Source organism: Petaurus breviceps, unplaced genomic scaffold (assembly GCF_028583685.1).
Source record: "Petaurus breviceps papuanus isolate PSGF00001 unplaced genomic scaffold, PetGlider_PUasm1.0 118, whole genome shotgun sequence".
In the NCBI taxonomy this organism is placed as follows: domain Eukaryota; kingdom Metazoa; phylum Chordata; class Mammalia; order Diprotodontia; family Petauridae; genus Petaurus; species Petaurus breviceps.
Window position 1 is genome coordinate 1547020 of NW_027185616.1, and position 25430 is coordinate 1572449.

The following is a 25430-nucleotide window of genomic DNA, read 5'->3' on the forward strand; positions in this document are numbered from 1 at the left end:
GGGAATGGGAAAGACTACCATAAATGGTCCATGCCTTTGATCTAAAACAACTCAACTTGTGGGGTGCATTAAATATTTACAAGTATAGATTTCCAACCAATCATCGAATGTATAAATGATTGCTAAAAGGAGGGGAAATATCAGTATTTTAGCAGGATGAGTAATCTGCTGTGTTGAGACTCTAGGGGACAGTGATTGGTTACTCTCTGCAGCTCATTTACTACTGCTCTGTCCTGCCCTGAAATGTTTGTTTCATCGCTATTCATCTCTCTTGATTGGTTTTGCTTTTCTTCTTCTAAGATGTTGCTAAATTTGCTTGTAAAGTTTTGTTTATTCATGGGAGCTCAGTTGAAGGGTGCTGGATCATTAATCTAACTATTCAAGGTTAACCAGGGTTTGTGCTGAAATTGACTTTTATGGAACAGATTTCAAGGTTTTGCAAGAGTTGAGCACTAGCTCCTTTTTGACATTTCAGCAATGAATCCTGTTTGAAATGTGATTTGAATCCAATCATCATCTTATTTGTGGAGGGAGATAAAAATAATATACAAATATTGCAGTCAAATTGTGTTTTCCCCCTCCCTTTGTGTTCCAGATCTGCTGGATTTTGCTGTAGCAATGTCACTATCACTCCAATTTTGCCGTCAATTTTCTACTTATACCTTGTTTTTCTAGAAGGTTTATATTTGTTTCCGTTAGATGAAAACATAGTTTATACAGAGCTTCTAAAGTGAACAAGGTGAAGGAATCTAGCTTACAAAGTTATTACTATTCTTTATCTAATCCTCAGATGGTTTCTCAGAAGGGATAAATAGGGAATTTTATCTCAAGTGCTGCATTGAAGTGGGACTTGATTGGTTTTGCTGCCCCTAAACCACTAAAATAATTTACATCATAATTTTAAAAATCTGAATAGGTTGGTAAATGTTATCATCCTATAATATTCTGAGGTGCTCACTTTTGTTATTTTCTTTATCTTACGTATCCTGAATATGATACTTATGTTCTTTATATCTGTTTGTTCTTAGGAAAATAAGCATCTCAAGGTCATACAGGTTTAAAGGATCACAGATTCAGAGCTGAAAGAAACTACAGAGGCCATCTAGTCAAAAACCCTTTGGAAGTTAAACCCAGAGAGGGTCTCACTTGCCCAAGGTTCACACAGTTAGTAAATATTAGAGGTAGTATTTGAATCCAAGTCATTTTACTCCAGAATCAGACCTCTCCATTGTACCATGCTTTCACATTGACTCCCAATCCAGTGCTCCATCATCATCATCATCATCATCATCATCATCAGCAGCAGCAGCAGCAGCAGCAGCAGCAGCAGCAGCAGCAGCATCCTTTTCTATCAGCAGAATAGCTGCTTTCCCTTTAGGATTTCAGTTCCAAACCCACTTTTTTTTCCTGTTTTCTTTTTGGGAGGGGTAGAGCAGGGTAATTGGGGTTAAAGGACTTGCCCAAGGCCACATGACTAATAAGTGTTAAGTGTCTGAGTCTGGATTTCAACTCAGGTCCTCCTGACTCCAGAGCTGGTGTTCTAGTCACTGGGCCACCTAGCCACCCCTCCAAACCCACTTTCAAACATTGTTTCTTTTTTTTTTGTTACATCTAACTATGCAAATTTATTTCTTCCCTTAACAGTACTTTATTTTCCCAATTACACCTAAAGATAGTTTTCAGCATTCATTGTTGTAAAATTTTGAATTCCAAAATTTTTCTCCCTCCCCTCTTTTTCCCTCCTCAAGACAGCAAGCTATCTAATATAGGCTATGCATGTACAATTAGATCTAACATTGTTTCTTGTTAAAAGAACTGCTATAGAGCTAGGTCTTAAAAAAATAATATTAAGTTGTCTAAATTTGTCTACATCAGTCCTGGTTTCTCCAAATTTCCCTCTTCTCTGTCTTATTGTCATCACCTTTTCCACTTCTTTCAAGCATTGGTGTTTTTTTTTTATCCCTTCGCTCAACTAAAGCCAATTCTCAGTATAGGGTATGTGGAAAATTGGGTGCACTAGTGCACTTTGAGGGGACTTGTGACCTGGTCTATTCCTTCTGGAGAGCAATTTGTAACTATAAAGGGCTATAAATCTATGTATACCCTTTCATAAGTGCATTTATACTAAGGTGTGAAAAATTTAACAAAAAAAATTTTTTTTAATACAAGGATCACGCTAAGAGCTGGGGATACAAGAATATTTCATTCTTGTTATTCTGTTATTTCAACAGTCTTTAAAATCTAATGGGGAGAGGCAGCTAGGTTGCACAGTGAATAGAGCACCAGCCCTGGAGTCAGAACTATCTGAGTTCAAATCCAGCCTCAGACACTTGACACACTTACTAGCTGTGTGATCTTGGGCAAGTCACTTAACCCCAACTGCCCTCCCTTCTCCCCTCCAAAGAGCAAAAAAAAAACTAAGGGGGAAATAATTACTTTTGATATATAAATGATGATACAAATCAGAATGTGAGATCTAAGTAGAGGGTAAATCCAAATCCAATGAAAAGTCTGAAGTAGAAAAGACCTTTAAGATATGTTTGGTGGAGGAATTAGGGAGGGCTTCATGGAGGAAGTGGCATCTAAATTGGCCCTTGAGGTTTTCAATGTTACCATTCTGAGAAGCATTTACATTTTAAGAGTCGCTTAAACTTAAAGATAAAAGAATGTTGCCAATGTTGTGTCCTGTTAGCTGCATGAACAAGAAGGGAAATTATTAACTTGATCTCACCCATATTCCCAGGGCACATGAAATCATAGCAGATCAGTAACCTCCTTCTCTTCTAATACATGACACTGTCCCCAGTTTGGAACACAACTGAAAAATGTACCCCAGCTACCCTGCTCTCACTAACATATAACTAGGCATAGGGCTTCCTGGTCCTTGATGTAGACAGAAAATTAGCATAGTGACTAGCACATAGGAAGCACTACATAAATGTTTGCTATTATTATTATCACTATTAGTTGAAAGCAAATACATTTTAGAATATTGTCTAAGTCTTTCTGAGGTTCTTTCCTTAATGGTCATCTTAAGTATGGCATATTACTCATTTTATTATACATCCTTCCTTATGTGACAAAATTTTGACATGAGTGACAGAGTTCAGCCTGGGAATACATCTGGCTCTTACATACTTAACAAGATATCAGAAAGATGTGGGTTTGAATTCTGCCTCAGATATTTAATAGCAGTATGGGCCTGGGCAAATTACTTAATTTTTCTGAGTTTCAATTTGCTTCTCAAAGTTATTGTAAGGAACCAGTAGGATGATGGATTGAAAATGTTTCGTAAAATTTAATTGTATTTATTATTATTATTATTACAATTTAACACTCTCTAAGTATCATTTCCTATGCCTTCGTAGTTGAAATCATAGTTGATCACTTTGTCTTGAAAATTAGAAATTTGTTACTATAGTATTTTTACTTTATAATATGTTTCATTTTGCTTGCTTGCTTCAAAAAACCATAAAATTGATATCCCCAAATTAAAATGGAACAAAGTACTTGAGACCCATCTAATCTCCCAGTTGTTTCCAGAGAGATATGTAGCACTGTACCAGTCTCACTGTGATAGCTGAGTTATTTCTGTTATTACCCACGGTGGCTTCTATCAGCCGGACTTGGATTGGTTGACATGAAGTCTGCCTTCAGTGGAAAGCTCCATCTCAGGCATCCAAGGGCTTGATTGGAACATGGATTAAATGAGATAATTTTTTTAAACGAAGCCATTAGTACTAACTTGAAGATTAAGGCCAATGCTGTGGTAAGTTTGCACTGAGTGTCTTTGCTTATGAGGATGCTGTAAAGGTTACAGCTAAAGAACATTCTGTAACTCACATAGGCATTGCATGCTGTTTAAGTGTTGGCCACCTGACCTAACTAACATTTGGACTAGTTTCTCCTCAATACCATAGTCAGTGAGGTTGGTAGAGAAATTTGTTAACATTTATATAAGAGGAGAAGATAATCTAGCAGTTGCATTTTGCAATGATTTAGAGCCCAGGGAATATCACACATATTAAGGCTTTATACTTTCATATTGGTTCTTCCTCGTCTCCTTTCATCTTTTGGGGAGAACAGACTAAGGCTGGGGTGAAAAGCAGATGCCAATGAATGAAATAATGTATACATAAATATATGTACAAATTTGTGTGACTGATAAACAGGTAACATTGAGCCCTGAGTACACTGTATGTCATCATGGGAATCAATGCATGATCTTTGCTTGTTACTGAAAGGTTTTTTCATTGTTAAAGTTGTATTTTTTCTTCTTATGCTCAAGAAAAAGTCATCATTAAGTACATCACCATGAAAGCCATATGAGATTTCTTCCTTTCCTTCTCCTCTGTGACTTGATTCTCATACCTCCAAATTGAAGCCCCACTTTGTCCAATTATTCTTCTAAGAGTTTATAAGGTTTTGATCTCAGATTCTTCTTGGATGTTCCATGGTGAGAGGCTGGTATATTAGAATCATCAGAAGTTGAATAACAAAGATATCACCAAGCAGGCTTCTCCCTTTAATAAACACAACCTCCACATTGAGAGAGTCACCTCACATTAAATCAGCTATATACATTCACAAAGCTCGAGGGGCCCAGGGACAGAAAGACAGGAGACTGTGCCTCAGAGAAATCAGGCTGTGGGCTAAGAAGGATTACAATAAAAACTGATGCTCTTACCCCCAGGTTTGGAACCCTGAGACTTTATTTCTATACTTATCAGCTGTGCCGTCTTCAAATCACCAGCAAAATGTGAAAGGAGCCAGCAAAATGTTGTGGGCTGCAGGTCTTTAACCTCTTGGGAAAGCTGGGTTAAATGTGTTTGAACTAAATTGCCTCAGGTCAGCAACTCCATCTTCCCTTAGCTTTGGCAAGCAGATGCATGGGAGAAGCCGGAGCTGAGTGCATTGACTCTGTATTGCTGTTCTCCAAGTGGGAGCTAATACATTAATTAAAAGATTTATTGTCACTGCTGGCACTGTACCGATGTACATTAGCGTTCAGAGTTGCACATATTTGCCAAACATATTTCTAGTTCTCTAAACAGATTTCTTGAGCACTCCCTTCTTCCCTGTCATGGGTTTCAAAAAGGAGAAAAGAAAGGGTAAGATTCTTATCCTTTGCAGTCAGAATAGATGAAGGAAGAGTAGGAAGAAAAAACCAGAAATACTCGCCTTAAAATGGCTCCAATTATAGGTGATCATGTTACCTTCTTTTGGGTTCAATGAAAACATTTTCACAGTCCTTACAATCTAATGGAAGTAGACAAGATACATAAGTAGTCTGAGGCAGTAGATTGTAGTAGGACAGAGTTAACCTTAGAATTAGAAAAAACTGGGTTCATCATGACTTTCTTGAACACCACTTGTGTGACCCTGGGCGCGTGACAATCTCTAAAGGCTCCAGTTTCCTCATCTGTAAAATAAGGTGGGTTAGACTAGACAGCCTCTGAGGTTTCTTTTACCTCTACAGGTGTGACTCCATGATAAACAAACAGCTATCATACAAATTAAAATGTGAGATCAAAATAGAATGCAAAACAAAGCCCCATGAAAGGATGTAGATAGTAACAATATAGAGACTATTCAATAAATACAAGGGTAAGTTACCCAAGAGAAAAACAGACTTAGACTGCACTTTCTTCTTAGAGTGAGAGGTCAAGGAGTTAATTGCTCATAATTTTATTATCTTAAACATGTTCTCTGAGGTTGGCATTTGAGTGAGACATTTATTTTCTAGAACTTAACATTTAAGAGATCTGATTTTTATTTTTTCTTACCATAGAAGTATTCATTGCTTCTAAATTAAGATTTTTTTTTCACAGCACTCTTTATTCAAAGAACTGTGGTCCCAAGAAGTATGGGTACTTAGCACTTTCTAGAGAATATTTTTATGCTGGGATCTCAGACTGTCTGAGAAACATGGCCTTCAAAGAAATTAAAAATGGAAATCCCATTTTATGGATGGAGGGACTGAAACACTGAGGAGCAACATGTTCAACACCAGTTTTGATCTGTTAAGAGAAAGGTACTTTTTTACATTGATAGAAAGAAAACATCAAAACCTACTTTAAGCTTTAAGGAGATATATCCCTTTCTACTCAGGCCACCCTTTCCCTCTTGCGAAAAAGAGCTCTGAATTGAGCAGTATTCATCTTAAGTTGTTTTCACTTTATTACCCCAAAGATGTACTAAGTTTTAGGTCCTGGATGAATTATTGGGTCCCTACCTTGCAATCAGTTGTAGCAAAAATGCCTTGCTTGAGTCTACTGAAAACATTCTTTTAAGTAAATATTTTTTATCAGTGTCCTTTCTTTTGTATCATCTACACCCCCCACTGTATCCCTCCTCTTTCTCTAATGGAAGCATTCAAATAGGACGTAGACAGTGACTAAGTATGGGTGCTGCTTAATAAATTCAAGGATGTCTTTTGTAGTGGAACCATGAGATGTGTAGATGGTATACTCAATTCCTTCAGTCCTTTACAAGGATTAAAACACATTCCTCAAATTGACAAGAAAATTGGATAATAAATTAATAATTTACAGTTTAGTAAACATATGCACAATTGAAGTTACACATCAGGGGATGTATTTTCATCAGTTGAAACTCCATATGAAGGATGATACATGTGGGCCTTCTCTATTCTCAGGAGAAAAATGAATGGAAGAACCTTGGGATGGTTTGGATTCCGACATTCAGTAAATCAGGCATGAAGATAGTCACTGACCCTAACGTGCTAGAGGTCTAAAGGGGAGTAGGTGGTTGTCCTGGTGGAAATTAGGCAACAGATCTGTTACAGTCTGCTTCCCTTATTTTCCCTCTTCCTTTTCTTTATTGAATCTATATTTGAGAGGGTAGAACTATAGTTGTGCCCCCCTCCCTTGCCTATCCCTAACAGGTGTTGTTCTCTTTTCTTTTTCCCTTTGACAAGTGATCTGTGAGGAAATAGATGGAGGAAGAGATGGGGAAACATTGTATGGCAGAAAGATTCAGAAATATTGGGAGAGCTCATTCCTAGTTCATAGCTCAAATAGAATTTGGTTTAAAAGACAAATTGTGTCTGGAGATTCTTTTTCAACACTTTGTTGAAAATTACTTCAATATAGTCTATTTTCCTAAGTCCAGGATATCTAAAAAATACTTTAGGAGGTACTTTCTATAAAAGTTACTCTGCATGTTGTAAATCTGGCCTTCTCAATCCTGGATTAGAGAGTAAGGACACTGAGTTCAAATCATACTTGGCCATCATTCTCCTTATTTGACCTTGAACAATCTGCTTAATTTCATGGTGTTTGTTTCTTCATTTTTTTTAGAAAAAGAAGATAATGCTTATCTAGGCATATTGTGAAGATTAATTAGTTCACAAAGTGCTGAGATCAACAAATGAAAATCTTTGAGTGGAAATTATATATATATATATATATATATATATATTTTTTTTTTTTTAAAGATTAATCGATGTAGGAACAAAAAAGAACATACAGAGCTAAATTACAGGTACTATACAACCCTCAAAATAACTGTCACAGCTTATATATATATATACATACATATATATAATTTTTTTAAGCAACTGGGGTTAAGTAACTTGCTCAAGGTTTACACGGCCAGTTATTTCTGGGTGTGGTGCTAAGTATCGGAGCACGGATTCAATCCCAGCTCATCCTGACACTGGGGCTGGTGCTCTTACTTGCTGTGCTACCTGGCTGCCCTGCTTATTATATTTTTAAGGCAGAAAAAAACATAAAGATAGCACTTTCTGTGATATTGTAAGGTTGACAAATGAAGTAAAGGAAGAAAGCCAATTCCATCAGAGGAATATGTACAATTAGAAAACATTTAAAAACGCTTTACCTAGAAGACAAACCATATATTTGGGAGGGAGGGAACCCCTCTTTAACTCTGCTGTATTGTAAAATGACTCCTAGGAGAGTAGAATGAGCCAAATTCCAATAGATCAAAAGTGTATTATCCATTCTGGGCATTTATGTACATGCATAGGTCCTCTTAGTGCAGTGCCTAGCATATAATGTGTTCTTAATAAATGCTAATTGATTTATCAAATGACCAAAAACACCCATTTTGGAATGATAGCCCTTCAGAGAAGAGATTCATTATTCATTCCACAAGCATCTATGAAGCACCCACTATGTGTCATAACCTCTACTAAGTCCATGGTATACAACAACAAAAAAAGTAAAAATAGCAATTCTTGAACTCAAGGAGTTATATTCCACTGGAGAAAAGAAATTAACTGCTACAAAATACTGAATTATAAAATATAAGTGAAATAAATATAAAATAATGGAGGAGAGGAAGTAGCAATTGAGAGCATGAGGATAGGACTCCTATATGGGATGGCTATTGAATTGAGTCTTGAAAAATATCTAGGAATTTGTTGAGACAGCAAGGAGCAGGGATTGAACTTCAGTCATGTGAGGCAGCCTGTGTAGAGACGTACAGGAAAGAGATAATGGAATGTTATGTTCAGGGAGTGAAAATAAGTTGCCCAGTTTGATTAGAAATTAGAGTGCATCTGAGTGGCTAGGTGGCACAGTGAACAGAGCACTGGCCCTGGAGTCAGGAGTCCCTAAGTGCAAATCCAGCCTCAGACACTTAATGCACACACACACACACACACACACACACACACACACACACACACACACTAGCCATGTGACCTTGGGCAAGTCACTTAGCCCCAATTTACCTACCTTCCACCTCAAAAAAAAAAAAAAGAAATTAGAGTGTATGAAGAAGAAGAATGGGTAAGCAATTGGTAAAATAGCTTGAGCCAGATTGGGAAGTCCATTAAATGCCAACCAGTAGTGTTTTGAATTTATCCTGGGGATAAGAGTTTCTGTAATCACTCATAGAATATGAGGTGATTCCATGAATAGTGTTAATTTTTTTTTTAAGTCATCAAATTCGGGGGCACGGAGCCAAGATGGCAAAGTAGAAACAGGCCTTCCACAGGGCTCCTGCTTCCACCTCCTCCAGTACATTTAAAAAATGACACTAAACAAACTTTGGAACTACAAAACCCACAAAGTGACAGAGAGAAACTAACGTCCTGCTGAAGACAGTCTAGCAGGGGGGCAGGAATGGTACAGCGCAGCACTCTGGGAGCCAAACCCAGCCCCTCCGTGATTCCAAGGTTTTAGCCTCAGGGCGACCCAACCAGCCACGGCTGGAGGGATGTCAAGAGAGTGGACTACCAGCAGTTGTGGTGGTTTCCACAATTATTAAACCATAAATTCCAAAGACAGAGTGAGAGGTCAGTGGATTTTGGAAACAGGGCGTCCAGGAGCGTGGTCTGGTCTCTGCCATGGGGAGTGAGAAGCAGCTGAGCTGCTGCAGCCACAGCATCATGGCTGCTTCAGAGCTCCTGGCCTGCAGATTGTAGGGAAACCAAGCACCAGTCTGAGGGGTAATCACTCTTGCTTTAAGCTGCTTTTATGTGGATACCTGTCTGGGGTGGAGGTCCTGGAATATGTGACCAGTGCACCAGAGCCAGTGCAGGCTTCTGAGAGGGCACCCAACTAATAGTGCTGGCAGCTGAGAGAAACCCGGTGATTTGGGACAAAGCTCTCCTCTCTGAAAGCAGAGTTCTACTGTGGCAAAAAGCACAAGAGTCAAGCAGTTGAGTAGCAATATGAGCAAGCAGGGGAAGTAGGGCAAGCACAGTGGTTTGACTTTGGATTCCTTTTTCGGGGACAAAAAGGATCAAGGCATGGAGCAGAAGGAAGACAACAAAGTCATAACTCCTGCACCAAAAGCTTCCAAGAAAAATATGAATTGATTACAGGCCATAGAGGAGCTTAAGAAGATTTTGAAAACCAAATAAAAGAAGTGGAGGAAAAATTGGGAAAAGAAGGCATCCGCTGCAGAGCCGCCCGGGGTGGGGTGGGGCCCAGGCATGCAGGGCACCCAAAACTGCCCAAGGGGGTCCTGCTATCCCTGGGCCTGCTTGTTATGATACTGCTGTACCTGGGATTGCCCAGTCTCCCTCCGCCCCTCATCTGGACTTGGGAAAGTAACAATGTCACCATCCTGGCTGTCCTTACACATAGCAACTCTTCAGTCTTCTACTGGGCGGTACAGCCCCTTCACAAGTCCCACAGGATCGAGGTGGTGTTACTACATGGGAAGGCCTTCACTTCACACATCTGGCAACAGCTGGGCACACTGGAGAAGCTGTCCTGAAGGGGCTACCGGGCCATTACTCTAGATCTCCCTGGTTTGGGGAACTCATTACCTGCCCCTGTGGCCAACACCGAGGCTGGTCGGGCAAATCTCCTGGATCAAATCCTGCAGGACCTGGAGGTCAAAAACGTAGTGTTGGTCAGCCCCTCCTTGAGTGGCCTCTGTTCCCTGCCCTTCCTGATGTGTGCTCACCAGCAGCTTTGTGGCTTTGTCCCCATTGTTCCCACCTTCACCAAGAAGTATACACCGAAGCAGTTCTCACCCACACTTATTATATATGGAGTTGTAGTCAAAGTCCTGGCCCAGGAGTCTCTGGAGAAGCTTTGATACCTCACCAACCACTTGACAGTGAAGTTGCAGGGTGCTGGCCACTGCTTGTTACCTCCACTAGCCCCATGACTTCCACGATGCCCTGCTGACCTTCCTTGACAAGCTCTCATGAAATTTTCATCTCTGCGATGACCATCCTGTCCCTGGGCAGAGCAGGGTGGGCCCCAGGAATCCCAAGAGACTGGGGTAGGGGTCAGCAGACCTTTGCAAGACAATGTAATATATTCCTGTTCCCGGTAACACAGAGGCAGACAAGGCAGAAGGCTGGTGGAATTGGGAATGCGTGGTTGCTCTCTTGGGGCCTTGCCAACTCCCACTCACTTGGACTTTCATAAATGAACTTTGTTTGCTAAAAAATAATTGGGAAGAGAAATGAGAATGATGCAAGAAAATCATGAAAAGAGGGTCACCAACCCGACTGAAGAAAATAACACCTTAAAAAATAGACTAACTCAAATGGCAAAAGAGGCTCAAAAAGCCAATGAGGAGAAGAATGCCTTAAAGAGTCAAATTTGCCAGATGGAAAAAGAAACTCAAAAGTTCACTGAAGAAAATCACTCCTTCAGAATTATATTGGAACAAATGGAAGCTAGTGACTTTATGAGAAACCAAGATACTATTAAACAGATCCAATCAAATGAAAAAATAGAAGGCAATGTGAAATATCTCATTGGACAAACCACTTACCTGGAAAATATATCCAGGAGAGATAATTGAAAAATTCTTGGACTACTTGAATGCCATGATACAAAAAAAGAACATAGAAATCATCCTTCAAGAAATTCTCAATGAAAATTGCCCTGATGTTTGAGGGGACAAAATAGAGGTTGAAAGTATCCACCAATCACCTCCTGAAAAAGATCCCAAAAAGAAAACTCCTAGGAATAGGAGCCAGGTTCTGGATTTCCCAGATCAAGGATGAAATATTACAAGCAGCCAGGAAGAACTAGTTTGAATATTGTGGAAACACAATCGGGATAATACAGGATCTGGCAGCTTCTACACTGAGGAATCGAAGGGCTTGGAATATGGTATGCTGTAGGCCAAAGGAACTAGGATTAAAACCAAGAATAACCCACCCAGAAAAACTGAGTATCATGTTTCAGCAGAAAATATGGTCATTCAGTGGAATAGAGGACTTTCAAGCATTCATGATGAAAAAGCCAGAGCTGAATAGAAAATTTGACATTCAGATACAAGAAGCAAGAGAAGCATGAGAAGGTAAACAGGGAAAAGAAATCATAAGAAACTTATTGAAGTTGAACTATTTACATTCCTACATGGAAAAATGATAATTGTAATTTATGAAACTTTTCTCAGCCTGAGAATAGTTGAAGGGAATATAAAAGTGTGTGTGTGAATATATATATATATGTATATATATATGTTTGTATGTATACATACATATATATCTATATAGGAGGGTATATGGGCATATGAATCTATATGAGAGTGTGTGTATATATGTGTACCGGTGTACATAGAGGTCACAGGACCAATTGAATAGGAAGGGATGATACTTAAAAGGTGGAATTGAGAGATGAGAGAGGAATATAATGAGAGGAGATGGAGAGAGACAGAATGGGGTAAATTATATCATATAGAAGAGGCAAGAAAAAACTGTTACAATGGAGGGGAAGAACAGGAAGGCAAAAGGGAATGAGTCAACCTTATTCTCATTGAATTTGGCTTAGGGAAGGAATGACATACACACTAAATAGGGTGTCTCACCCTACAGGAGTGTAGGAAGGAAGGGTATGATAGGGGGGATGATGGAGGGGAAGGCAGGTTGGGGGGGAGGGAAGTTGGAAGCACACACTTTTGAAAAGGGATAGGGTCAAAATAGAGAATAGAACTAGTGGGGGTGGGATATGATGGAGGGAAATATAGTCAGTCTTTCACAATATAACCACTATGGAAAGGTTTTGCATAGCTACACATGTACAACCTATATTCAATTGCTTATCTTCCCAGTAAGGGTGGCTGAGGAGGGAGGAAGGGAAAGAATCTGTAATTCAAAGATTTAAAATCAAATGTTTAAAATATATATAAATTTTTTTCATGCAACTGGGAAATAAGATATACAGTCACTCGGGCATAGAGATCCATCCTGCCCTACTGGAAAGTCTGAGGGGGTATGGGGGAGGATGTAAGAGAAAACAGATTGGGGGAGGAGATATTCAGTGGGATCACTGTTTTGGGGTGGTGGGTAGGGGAAAGATGAGGAGAAAATGTGTAACTCAAAATCTTGTAGAAATGAATTATGTAAACTAAAAATAAACATAAAATTTAATTAAAAAAATAAAAGTCATCAAAGTCTCCCTGAATTTGCGTGTTTCTTTAGAATGAGTGGTTATTGGAAGATGCAAATGAGAATAAATACTTCCAATAGGAAATATCCTATCCTAATACTATTCAATTTCTCCTGATTAATGAAGGGAGGGAAGGCAATGGGGACCAAAGAACAGTGGATGCTGATGTTTCCTATCCTTCTCATTGCTCTGATCCCCCCCACCCCATGCCCATGGTCTTGCCCCTAGTGGTAAATATGTACCTCATAAGGGAATTGAGTTGTTAGTAGAGAATGGAAAGTGTGATACAGTTTCTTGGCAAGAGTGGACCCAGTCGATTGGTTAAACAATTGCTTCCATTCTTACAGCACCTGAGAGACTACACTCATTCCTAAATGTTTAGGCTAAGGCAGCTAAGTGGAACAGTAGAGTGTTGGATCTGGAGTGAGGAAGATCAGAGTTCAAATTCAGCCTTAGAAGCTTATTAGCTATGTGATCCTGGGCAAGTCGCTTAATCCTGTTTGTCTCAGTTTTATCTTCTGTAAAATATGCTGGAGAAGGAAATGGCAAATCACTTCTGTGTCTTTGCCAAGAAAACTCCAAAACTCCAACAGAACTCCCAAACTCCAAACCACATTCTCATCTTGTAATAACATGTCATGAAGAATTGAATGCAACTGAAAAACAATAAAACAATGTTTAGGCTAACTTCTTTTTTTAATACAACTTTTTAACTGACTCAATACTAATAGAGTGGCAGTAGAAAGGGAAGGTCATAAGCTTTTGTTAAAGGCCTACTATGTGCTAGGTACTGTGCTAAATCTTATCACTTTATGAATATTATCCCTGGAATCAGAGTCTAAGTATCTGGGTTCAAAATCTACCTCTGCTGCTTTGTACCTATGTGACTTTGGACAACTCTTTTAACCTTTGTGGTTTTAATTTCTTCCTCTGTGAAAGGAAAAAATGTTGAATTAGGTGAATTTATAGTTCTTCCACTTATAAATCTGTATTTTTTTTTCTTGTGATGAACTCCTCAGACATGGCAGCTTATTTTATTGTATAAAGTATCATTGAATCCTAAAGCAAATATCCTCAATAAGAAATCCTCACTGTGCTTTGCATCTGCTATTCTGCACAGTTTCAACTCATCTTGCCGCAGTGATGCTAGCTTCAGCTTTGAAGGGCACCACTTCCCTCAATCTCTTTTCCCCTTTGATTGGAGAGTGGAAAGCAGAGTACCCAACTCCTCCCAATGCCTTCCTTTATGAGGAGCACATACTCCATTTTGCATATACTGCTCTGCCTGGTTTCAGCTGCACAGAACAAGACGCCACCATTCCACATTCCCCCTGATGTGCCCTTTTCTGCCCTCTGCCCTAACACTTTCCTGCTTTGTTTTGTGTGTTGTCTCTTTAGATTGTAAGCTCCTTGAGTATAGAGATCATCTTTCTTTTCATTTCATGACTCCTCAGTGCATAGCACAGTGCATGACACGTAATAGGCACAAAATAAATGTCTACTGGATTGGATTGAATTAGATAGTAGCACAATGTTTCTTGCTAAATTGTCCCTAAAGAAAATCTAAACGTTATATAAATTTTCTCTCTCGTAGATTCATAGATTTTTACCTGGAAGGGTCCACAGAAATGATTTGGTTTTACCACTTAGCAAAGTGAAGTGACTTGCTTAAGGTCACATAAGTGGTCAGTCACTGAATTTAGATTTGAACCCACATCCTTTGCCTCCAGGTCAAGCTATCTTTCCTTCACACTATTCTGCCTCCCCTTGACATATTCTTCAGCTGAATTGCCATCCCAATACCTCCTGTTATGGTTGCACTATTTCAATTTAGAAAACACAATTTACAGAATTATTTTCATGAAATATCTTTAGTAAAGAAAAGTTCATATCTGAGCTTTTGTTGCACAAAACTTAAATGTTTGATTTATGTTCCCTTGCCTTTCTAGTCAGGGTATATAGCCCATGTGGTTTGCTTATTGATTAATTCTTGAATGCTGAGTATATGGGGACAGAATGAGGTGTGACCTAAGTATAATTGTATTTGAAACAGTGATTTTAAACACAAGGCAGTCTAATCAAGTCTGCTGGAGAGATGACTTTTCTGTATTAATGCTTAATGTTTTAAATTTTCATACTGTGCCCTCATTAAATAACTTAGGAGCTCAGTGTATGTTAGGATTGGTGGGAATTACTTAGATTTAAATGCCTGAAAAGGAAGTGCTTTAATCAGTGAATCACAAGCACAAAAGAGTCCACTGAAATTTTATGACTTTGGGAAAACTAGATGGTGGGGTATGGGGGAGTAGGGAGACTAAGTTATCTTCAGAATTATTTAGTTCAAAGGGCTCTTGGCTGAGAATCAGAATTCCCAATTTCTGGTCTCAAAGGTGGTTCCTTTTAACCTACATTTGCCCAATTACCTAGAACAAAATAAATTGTCTTCACCACCCTCCAACCCATAAATTCTCAGTGTGCTGTTTACAATCCATATGCTTTACTACCTTCCTTTCTGTTTCCCTTCTTCACTCCATCTTTGTGCCCTACTCCTATATCCTTGTGTCCTTTTTTAAAACCTAGTTACCTCCTCCTGTCACACGCACACACACAGCACACATACTCATGCGTACCCACCCCCATTTTGTCCATCTTTTAGAAAAGTCAACTGATTAAAATAATTCATACTTCAATTGATCTATAATTTCATCAGTGTTTGTATGCCTTCCAACAATGAGGATATCAACCCGTTCGTGCCTGCACGAATCTGCCCATTTACTCCCATAAGCCCTCCAAATGAATTCCACTTAATTTTCAACTAGTTTTCTTCTGGGTTCCTTGGCATGCACGGATACCAATTGAATAAATTAATTATCTATATCTCTTTTTTTGTTTGTTTTTTGGAGGGTAATTGGGGTTAAGTGACTTGCCTAAGGTCACATGGCTAGTTTTGTGTTAAGTGTCTGAGGCCAGATTTGAACTCAGGTTCTCCTGACTCCAGGGCTAGTGCTCTACTCACTGCACCACCTAGCTGCCCTGTAGCTATCTATATCTTGATCTGCTTACATATCCAACTCAGACTTTTTCCCCAAACATATATGTCTCTGATGACATCAAAACTTATTCATAGTCATATGAAATAAGTGATAAACCACTACCTTCCGTTCTCCTTGCCTCATTCCTTCTGTATACCCCTTAATATTCTGAGGGGCTTTCTTATTAACACAAGTAAATCCTTAACTGATAGAATTTTATGCATACTCATATTTTGTAGACAAAAGACCTTACTTTACATCATACCACCAAGCAGAAAGGGTAGCAGAAGGTTCTAGAAGATACCCTACGATAAAGAAGAGATGATCCATGACTGTCCTGTTTTGCCCTTCTTCACTTAAACTCAAGCTTCCTTGCCTAATATTCGTTTCTCAATGAAAGGGTCTTAATAACTACAGAAGCAATAAGCCTCTGATCTTAAGGAATCTACTTCTTTTGGGGGATCACTTTATTCATCTCTACTTCTACGGAAGTATTGACACATAGATCCCTTTCATCTCCTTTAAATATAGATTCCTATATCTAAAGTTCTATTATCCTGAACTTTCCTTGCACAGCTTGGCAACTTAGTGGGATAGCTAAATGGTCCCTTGGGGCTTCTAGTTGGTACAGTGGATAGAGTAATGGGTCTGGAGTCAAGAAGACCTGAGTTCAAATTCTATCTCAAATGCTTACTAGCTTTGTGACTGTAAACAAGTTGCTTAACCTCTATTTGCTTCAGTTTCTTCATCTGTGAAATGTGGATAGTAATAATCCATATGTCCTGGGATTGTTATGAGAATCAAATGAAATGATATTTTTATAAAGTGCTTTGTACAGTGTCATGCACATAGTAGGTGCTCTTATAGTAATTACCACTATTATTATTATAGCTAAAATTCATATGATGCATTATCATCATCATCATCATCATCATCATCATCATCATCATCATCATTGTTATTGTTAAATGAGGGCATCAGGAAGATAATGCAAATATTTCTGATGAATCTACTTTCTAACATAATGAAGTGGGGCTAAAGGCAAAACCATATTCATATAATTTCCTCTCTACCCCTATCTCCCATTTTGGAGCAGAAATTTTCAGCTTTATCAAGGAGGAGAGAATTATATAAATAATTTTCACTTAAAATTATTTCAAGCTTGGTCATAGGAGTGTAGCATCTTCTTATTAATATTCATGATATGTCCAAGTCAGTTGCAGTTATGATCACGAGATATTTTTTTTGCCTCATTAGTGGGTAGACTTTGAGGAGCAGAAAAATTAGTAAATAGGGGAAAATGTTTATTATTTACTATTGCATAGCTTACTCTTGCCATGTAGACAAATGACCTCTCCTACTCAAAAGTATGGAAATATGATAAAGGACGTTAGGTAAATAAGTACCCTTTCATCTCCTAAGCTAGAAGTGAATTCTTCTAAAAATATAAGCAAAGTCTGATTATCCACATTCCTTTATTCTAGGGATTTTTAATCTTTTTGTGTCATGGACCTCTTTGGCAGTCTGGTAACATCCATGAACCCCATTTCAAAGTAATGCTTTATAAATTCAAATAAGACTCCTAGGATTATAAAGGAAAACAATTGTGTTGGAATAAAGTTATCAAAATACATGCTTTGTTGGTATTTGTTTTTTAAGTTCGTGAATACTAAGTTAAGAAGCCTTGCTTCATCCCTTTTGATTGTCTTCATACATCAATTAGGCATTTCAGTGGAAAGGTCCCCGTTATTAAAATCAAGAAAACTAGGTCTACTCCTCTAGCCATGGCACACACTTTTGCAGGACCTTGAGCTAAGTCAGAGTAGAGCTCTGGGCCTTAATGTTCACTTCTGTAAGATTGAAATAATACTCACACTATCTTCCTTACGGGGTTAAGGAAGGCTTAAATGTGATGATATACGTGACAGCACTATGTAAGTGCTAGACAAATGTCAGCTACTGTATCATTTTTATCATCATCATAATTATTATAAAATGTAATGATGCCTAGTGCAGTTCAGCTAAGTAACACTGCGTGTGTGAAACCCACAACTGCAGGATTGAATGCATCGCTCTTCATTTTCAGATATACTGACTTTTAAAACAAAGCATCTCACAGAAGTAGTACTATCATCATCATCCACATCATCATCATCATCATTATTTTTAATGACTTTCCCAGCCTAAAACTGGGTCATAGAAACATCACAGTAGGATGTTTAGTATTTGAAATATTTTCTCCAAAGAATTAAGATGCTTCTTCCAGTTTTAACACCCATTAATTATAATGCATTTCTCTTGTCACTTGGGGATTGTTGACCTTTGCAGCCAGTGTTTCCTGGTATAATCAGTGGCCAGAGTTTCTAAATCCACATAAGGCTTTAATACATGTTCAGTGGTTGTGTATGCAGTGTCATACTCTGTCAGAAGAATAGAAAATTCAGACAATGTAAAAACCATTAAAGCTGTAGAGTTATTGGTCTGTGTGTGTGTGTGTGTGTGTGTGTGACTAGAAAAAGAGAATCCAACACTTTTCTTCTTGAGATGAATATAAAACATTGAGGGGGTTCGTTGGGAGGTGGTTTTCCTTCCCTTATTCCTCTTGAGAAGTTCCTAGACTTCCTCTTACAAGATCGTTATAACTCCTTGGGACATAAACCATAAACAATAATAGTTTTGATTTATTGCTCTCAAGGGGCAGAGCTGAGTATGTCTGTCCTTCACAATACTGGCTGGCTCTGAAAATGATGCTATAGCTACTAATTATTCTGTGTGATTAACTTAAATATGAATTGGTGGTAAATGATATTTGAAGGGACAGTTTGACCTACAGAGCAGAGAGCTGGCTTTGTACTCAGAACAGCCTGGCTTCACATCTTATCTCTCATATGGTGACCCTGGGAAAGTAAGTTACTTAATCTCTCATTTCTTTAGGTAACCCTCCAAAACCATAAGCTGTAAAATAATTGCCATTTTATATTGATACAATTGGTTTTTCCTCTTCTCACGAGGAAACTCCCTATATTGATGATCTCACAGGTATGAGGTGTATCTGTGCGTGTGTATAAACACACACACTTACTGTGTAAGTCCCTTCTCTCTCTCTTCTTCTTCGCCTCTTCTTTCTCTCTCTTTATCTCTCTCTCTCCATATACATATATATGTGTGTGTTTGTATTTATATATAGATGTATTACATGTGTTTGTATATGTATGCATATATGTATGTATGCCTGAGAAACCTTATAGAAACTGTAGCAAAGTATATATAAAGATGTATTAAATGTATTTGTATATGAGTGCATATGCATGTATATTTGAGAAATGTAGAAATTGTAGCTGTATATGTATTATATGTTTTTGTATACATATGCATATACATGTATGTTTGAGAAACTCTGTAGAAACTGTAGCAAAGTAAGGACAGAAATAATTGTGAACAGCACCTAGGATACTAGGCTGGATTGATCAGTTTTAGATAGTATGAAAATATAGTGTCAAGGCTCAGAATTTGAAGCTTACTTTTTATACCCCAAATGAAATCTTCTCTATCACAGTTAGGAAAAAAAAAAAAGATCTTAGAACATTTTAGTGTCTTTGAGAGTATGTTTTCCACCAGCATTTGTCCACATAAGTTAAATGGGTGATTGAATAATAAAATGTAGAGGATAGAATAGGGTAAGCTAGGCTCAAGATTATCCAAATGTCCTTATTCAGAAATAAAATCTGAAGTAAAGAGAATGATTTTGAATAAGTTCATAGGTAATTGTTTCAGTTCTCTGTTTTGCTTGTATAAATGCAGCCTAAAACACTATTGTTTGCATAGTACAGTTAGTTCAAAATGATTTATTGAGCTTCTCCTTTGTGTAAAGTAACATAGTAGATATTGTCTGGAGGGACAAAAACAAAATGCCAAATGTCTGCTTCTCAAGAAGGCTAGACCTACCACCATCTCCCAGCTCATTTCTCTTCCATTCTATTTCTTTCTTTTTCCTCTTTCCCTTTTCCCTGCCTCTTCCTTCCTTTTTACTTCTCCTTCCATTCTTCTCTTCCACTGCTCTTCTTTTTCCTTTCTCCTTCCACTTCCCCTTTCCCTTTCTTTTTCATCTTCTCTGCTACCTTTCTTCTCCTTTTCCTTCTCCCTTCTTTCCTCTCACCTTTCTCTATACTTTACCATTTCCCTCGTACTTTATTTTCCATCCTTTCTTTTCTTGAAAGGAAAAAAATCTTTATTTATCAAAGATACTCATAGTTTGTTAATTTTCTACATAAGACAATAGAAACTCATAATATTATACCTGAAGTGAGGGTAAATTCTAAATGTTAAATCACCATATAACTCAATCTCTGATTTAATGTAGTTATTCAAATTTTACTTTTTGATCTCATGTTTAATTTCCATATTGTTCTGGTTTCTCTATTCAGCCCATAGGATATTATATTTATGTATACTTAAATCCCTAAAACACTCTTTAGACCTTGTCTCCTCTGAAATGTCATCATATCATGAGAAGCAAACATTTTCTCTTTTCAGGGTGTTTAAAATAATAAATTACTTCTAAAATAAATAAAAAAAACAAGCTTATGAGATGATACATCATTTATCATAAGGTCCTATCTCTCCTCTTCCTTTTTCACATCTAACATCAAAAAGCTATTTGGCTGATTTTCTTCCATGTATGAAGCACCTCATACCAGTTCTGATTGTTTTGGCTGCCTCCATGTAGAACCCCAAGGTGAACACTAAATTGTAATTGAGACCCAATTTCTAGAATAGTAGCAATTCACTACTTTAATTCAACACTTTATACCGTGTTTCCCTGATAATAAGACCTATCCCGAAAATAAGCCCTCCCCTTACTGTGTAAGATTCCTCTAAAATAAGCCCTCCCCCGAAAATAAGCCCTATTGAGATTGCTACTGTAGTGAAGGTGATCCCCTGTGCTACACGCTACATTACGGTACCCTCTATATGCACCGTCCTCCCCCCCTCCCTCCCTCCATGAAACGCACGCCGCGCTCCAAGCTGCATCCAATCAGAGCTGCAGCAGTGAGCGCGTCATCCTGTTCTTCCCCAGTGATTTGCTTGCTGGCACCATTGAGAGCAGTGCCGTGGAGGAGAGCTGAGGCAGGACAACATAAGCCCTCCCTTGAAAATAAGCCCTCTGGTGTTTTTCTTTCCAAAAAAATTAATAAGACAGTGTCTTATTATCGGGGAAACACAGTAGTTACAAAACCTTTTACAGAGATTTGTCATATTTGGTCCTTTGAAGTAGATAATAGAAGTGTCCTTATTCCCATTTTACTGACAAGACAACTGAGGACCAGAGAAGCTTAACAGTATGCAAGTATATAACCAACATGGGGCCGGAATGAAGAAATTTTAATTCCAAATGGACAGTTCTCCACTATCTCACACATCCTTGGATCACATGTTACATAAATAGAGGTTTCTTGAGAGCAGAAATTGTTTCATTATTTTGGATTATAACCCTAGTGCCTACCACAGTGGGGGGTATATAGTAGCTGCCTAATAACTTCTTGTAGATTGATTAATTATATGTTTGAATTTCATACCCACAATAAGTTTTAAACACAAATTAATTAATATAGCAACAATTTTGCTAAGAATTTTGTCTTAAGATCCTTTGAAAATTAAAAAAAAATAAGCATAGTACATCTCATGTCTGAATGGTAGGAATTGAGGACAGCAACTGAAAAATAATTCTGGGAACATTTTATTTGTGCAATGTTTAAACATAAAATATAATCTCTACTGTGCCCTTCCAGTTCTAAATCCTATGATTTGAAGGATGCAGGTCATTTGATTCCAGCAATATAATTTTTGTGGTTTCAATTGCAGTCAATGCTCATTCTGTATGCTCATCAGGATATGAACACCATTTTAGAGGGAGAAGGTGTAGAGAGGATGTGGAATTCCTAAGAAAATCAAATCCACAAGTGGCTCTTCGTTTTCTGTAGACGGTACGCTGCTTGGTTTCCTGAGATCTGAGATAATAGTTTTGTCCTTGAGAGTCTGCTGTCAATGTTCTTGAAGGGTTCAGGTTTAAAATCTTAGGATTTGATCCTATTCAGAAATACACGGAGCGTGCACCTGTGAAGCATCGAAAATCAGCTACTGCCCAAGGCTGCCTCTTCATTCTGGACCCTTCTCCCTGTGCTGTGAATGTAAGCATGTACAAACCATCATCACACTTTAAAAGAAATGACTTTGATAGTGTATCAGCATTATATTTCAATATTCTAACTTTATTAGTGTAATATTAAAAATATCCCCTTCCTTTTAATGCAGATTAGAGTTTTAAGGATTGTGGGAACTTTGTTGTTGTTTTATTTGTTTAAGTAGAGGGCAGATAACTAATCCAAAGCCCACCTTCCCCTGAGGAGTCTCTGATAAAACCTTGAAACAAGGATTCATCTATTTGGAACCACTGTGTGAGAGACAGACTCAAAAGCCAGAGCGTGTGAGGATATGAGTTTCCACCCCCTAGGGAAAGGATTTTGGATTATATGTTTTCCATTCAAAATGAATTTGAATTAAGGCATAGTAAGTTATATTTATTGGCAGAGAACTAAAGGGAATAAGGTTGATCTGACTTTGTCAGAGCAAAACCTTTTAACAATTATAAAATTGAAACAAAAGTAAGTCTTTCATAACCCTAATATTTCTTATAGCCCATTGCTTTTGAGGTGGTCAGTCATATCTTTGCCAGCATCAAGTATATTGTTCAAAGTAGTGCTGGGTAAATATATTACCGTCTCTCTCTCTCTCTCTCACTTTTTTTTTTGCATTTTCTCAAACAAATGCCCTTTCTATTATTTATTTCTCTTTGTATAATAATTTATAGGTCTGGTGGTAATTTCTGAATTTCTCTATTTATAGAAAACTTTGAACTTCATAAATATTAAAATGCCCTATTATCTACATACTGACTGCTTTTTCTATGGCCATAGAAATTATGCAATTATCACTAGAACTATTAATTAAATTTGAAAATAGATAAATAATTGATAGGAATGCTATTTATGAGTTAAAAATGAGAAAATGAAAATTATCCTCTATTCTATCTCCTTAGATGAATCTAGCCTACTGTATGATCAGCTTTTATTATTGAAAGTTCTTATGGTACTTTGCATAAAATAAGCAATTGGTGGTCAAATGTAAGACTTGAGCAGTGACCAATTTTTTGATGCAGTGATTAAAATCTTTTCTTAATAAAATGATAAAAAATAGCCTAGTCACAATGGCTAAATACTAGGAAATTTCCATTTTCTAGAAACTAAGAACTTGAATCTTAATAGAGAGATTGCAAATACCCTGAGAAAAGATAGAATATTTATAATAAGAATCCAAAGAAACCCTTTGTTGTTGTGGAACTGGCAGACACTGCTTTTATAATGAGGAAAACAGAATGTAGTTTGCAGACCTTCCTGGAGCACCTCTGTTTACCTTTGTGGACCTCCAAGGTCCCTCTGATTTTCTTCCTTTTTATATCCTTTCCTAGTACCTATAGTTAACTGACACAATCCACTTGCTAAGGTCACCATTTGTATCCCAACAAGGAACTTTTCAAATGGTTTTTAAATGGAGTTAAATAAGGTTATAAGAGGAATTTGTTTACCTCTTTAAGAGTAAGAGAATGTTTAACAGTAGTATGAAGAGATTATGACTTTATAATCTTACAATGACATTTTATCCCTTATATTTTCTTTCTTTTTTATTGAGGGGGGAAGGCAAGGCAGTTGGGGTTAAGTGACTTGCCCAAGGTCACACAACTAATGAGTGTCAAGTCTGAGGACAGATTTGAACTCAGATCCTCCTGGCTCCATGGCTGATGTTCTGTTCCCTGCACCACATAGCTTCTCCTTCCTCCATTATATTTCCTTTGACATTAGAGTTCTCAAAAGGAAATTCAGGAAGACTAATCAATTTTTGAGTTTTGAGACAGCAAAGATGAGAGATTATCTAGTTCAAAACATTTAATTTATAGGCAAGGAGACAAGAACAGAAAGATACGATAATAGTGATGACAACTTTATATGGTACTTTATTGTTTGAAAAGCACTTTACATATATGATTTTATTATCACTCTGCGAGGTAGGTACTGTTACTACCCTTACTTTACAGTTGAGGAAGCTGGAAATAAGGAGGGTAAGTAACTTGTCCAGGATCACACAGTTAGAAAGTGTTTGATCTTCCTGATAGCCACCTGATGCCCAAATGACCTGCCCACATTCACATAAGTAGTAAGGTAGCAGAGGACAAATCCAAATCTAGATTTGGCTCCAAATTTGGTGTGCTTTATGCTCTACATCTTTTAAATATCCTTGCATTTATGTAACTGGACATCTTGAGTCATTCCCTTTACAGCATTTTTAAAGCTACCAAATAGCAGGGAATTGTGTTTGGTAATTTGCCTTTTGTGATACTTACAGAAGCAGTGTGTGCATATGTGCATGTATGTAAGAATATGGTGATGAGGGAAGGAAGGCGAGGAGGGGATATCTTTGCCTCATACTGTTAGTCTGGAAGGTACTCAGGCCAAAATATATCAAAGCTTCTAATAAGGAATGTGTGAGCAAAAAGAAGGTTGGCATTGAAATATTTATGAATGGATTAATTTGTTTAAAATAATTCCATTAAATAAATTATTAGGGAAATATTAGGCCTGTTTTAATCAATAAACTATATGCCAAAAATGAACTTGCTAATAAAAATACATTTTTATTCAAAATGCTTTTTATTCACTAAAAAAACATGTATTTTTATTCATTAGGTTTCTCTCCGCCCCCCAAAAAAAAATCAGGTTTCTATTTAAAGGATTAAGATTTGCCTTTACGAATGATATTGTAAAGACCATGCCATAGGCTCTAAAGGAATCCCAGAGGAAAAGTTCCCAAAAATGATTTTAGCAATAGTAGCAATTTTGGAATGTAAGTGCATTGTCTTCACTCAGTTTTTACTCACTCTATTAATAATTAATTTAATTGTTGGTCAAATAACCAATAAGTTGACAACTGGAAGAATTAGATTTTTTTCAGTGTTAACATTCTTGCCATGAATATAAAATGTTCTTCTTGTAGAAGTATCAGAAAGGTTTTACTTAATAGTATACATCCAGAGGCAACAAAGAACATCATTTCCTGTGATGCTTAGAAATCTGTATTTAGAGCTTTTGATGACAGATAGTAAACAATAAGACCACCATGAAAATAGATGAGTCATATGATTCAACGTATGTTTCAGAGGATGCAGTAATAAAGGAATTCTATAAAAGCTCACTAAAATCTCTAAGTTAAATGACTATATACTGTGAATTCAAATACAGGAATGTATGCAGGGGACAAGGAGGAAAAATATGTTGGAAAATATGATTTCTGGTCAAGGACAAAAGAGGTTGAAACTTTGTAAATTTAGATAGTAGATAGTTAGAGATAGAGACACACACATATATGTATGTGTGTGTGTATATATATATATATATATATATATATATATATATATATATATATATATATA

The 25430-nt window shown here is 37.4% G+C and overlaps 1 protein-coding gene and 1 pseudogene across 24 annotated transcripts in view; both read left to right on the plus strand.

The window, feature by feature from the left end:
* RBFOX1 (RNA binding fox-1 homolog 1) overlaps positions 1-25430 on the plus strand; it is a 1748893-nt gene that overhangs the window by 371166 nt on the left and 1352297 nt on the right. The gene's annotated exons all lie outside the window — the stretch shown is intronic.
* LOC138161597 (protein ABHD14A pseudogene) lies at positions 5084-10657 on the plus strand (annotated as a pseudogene).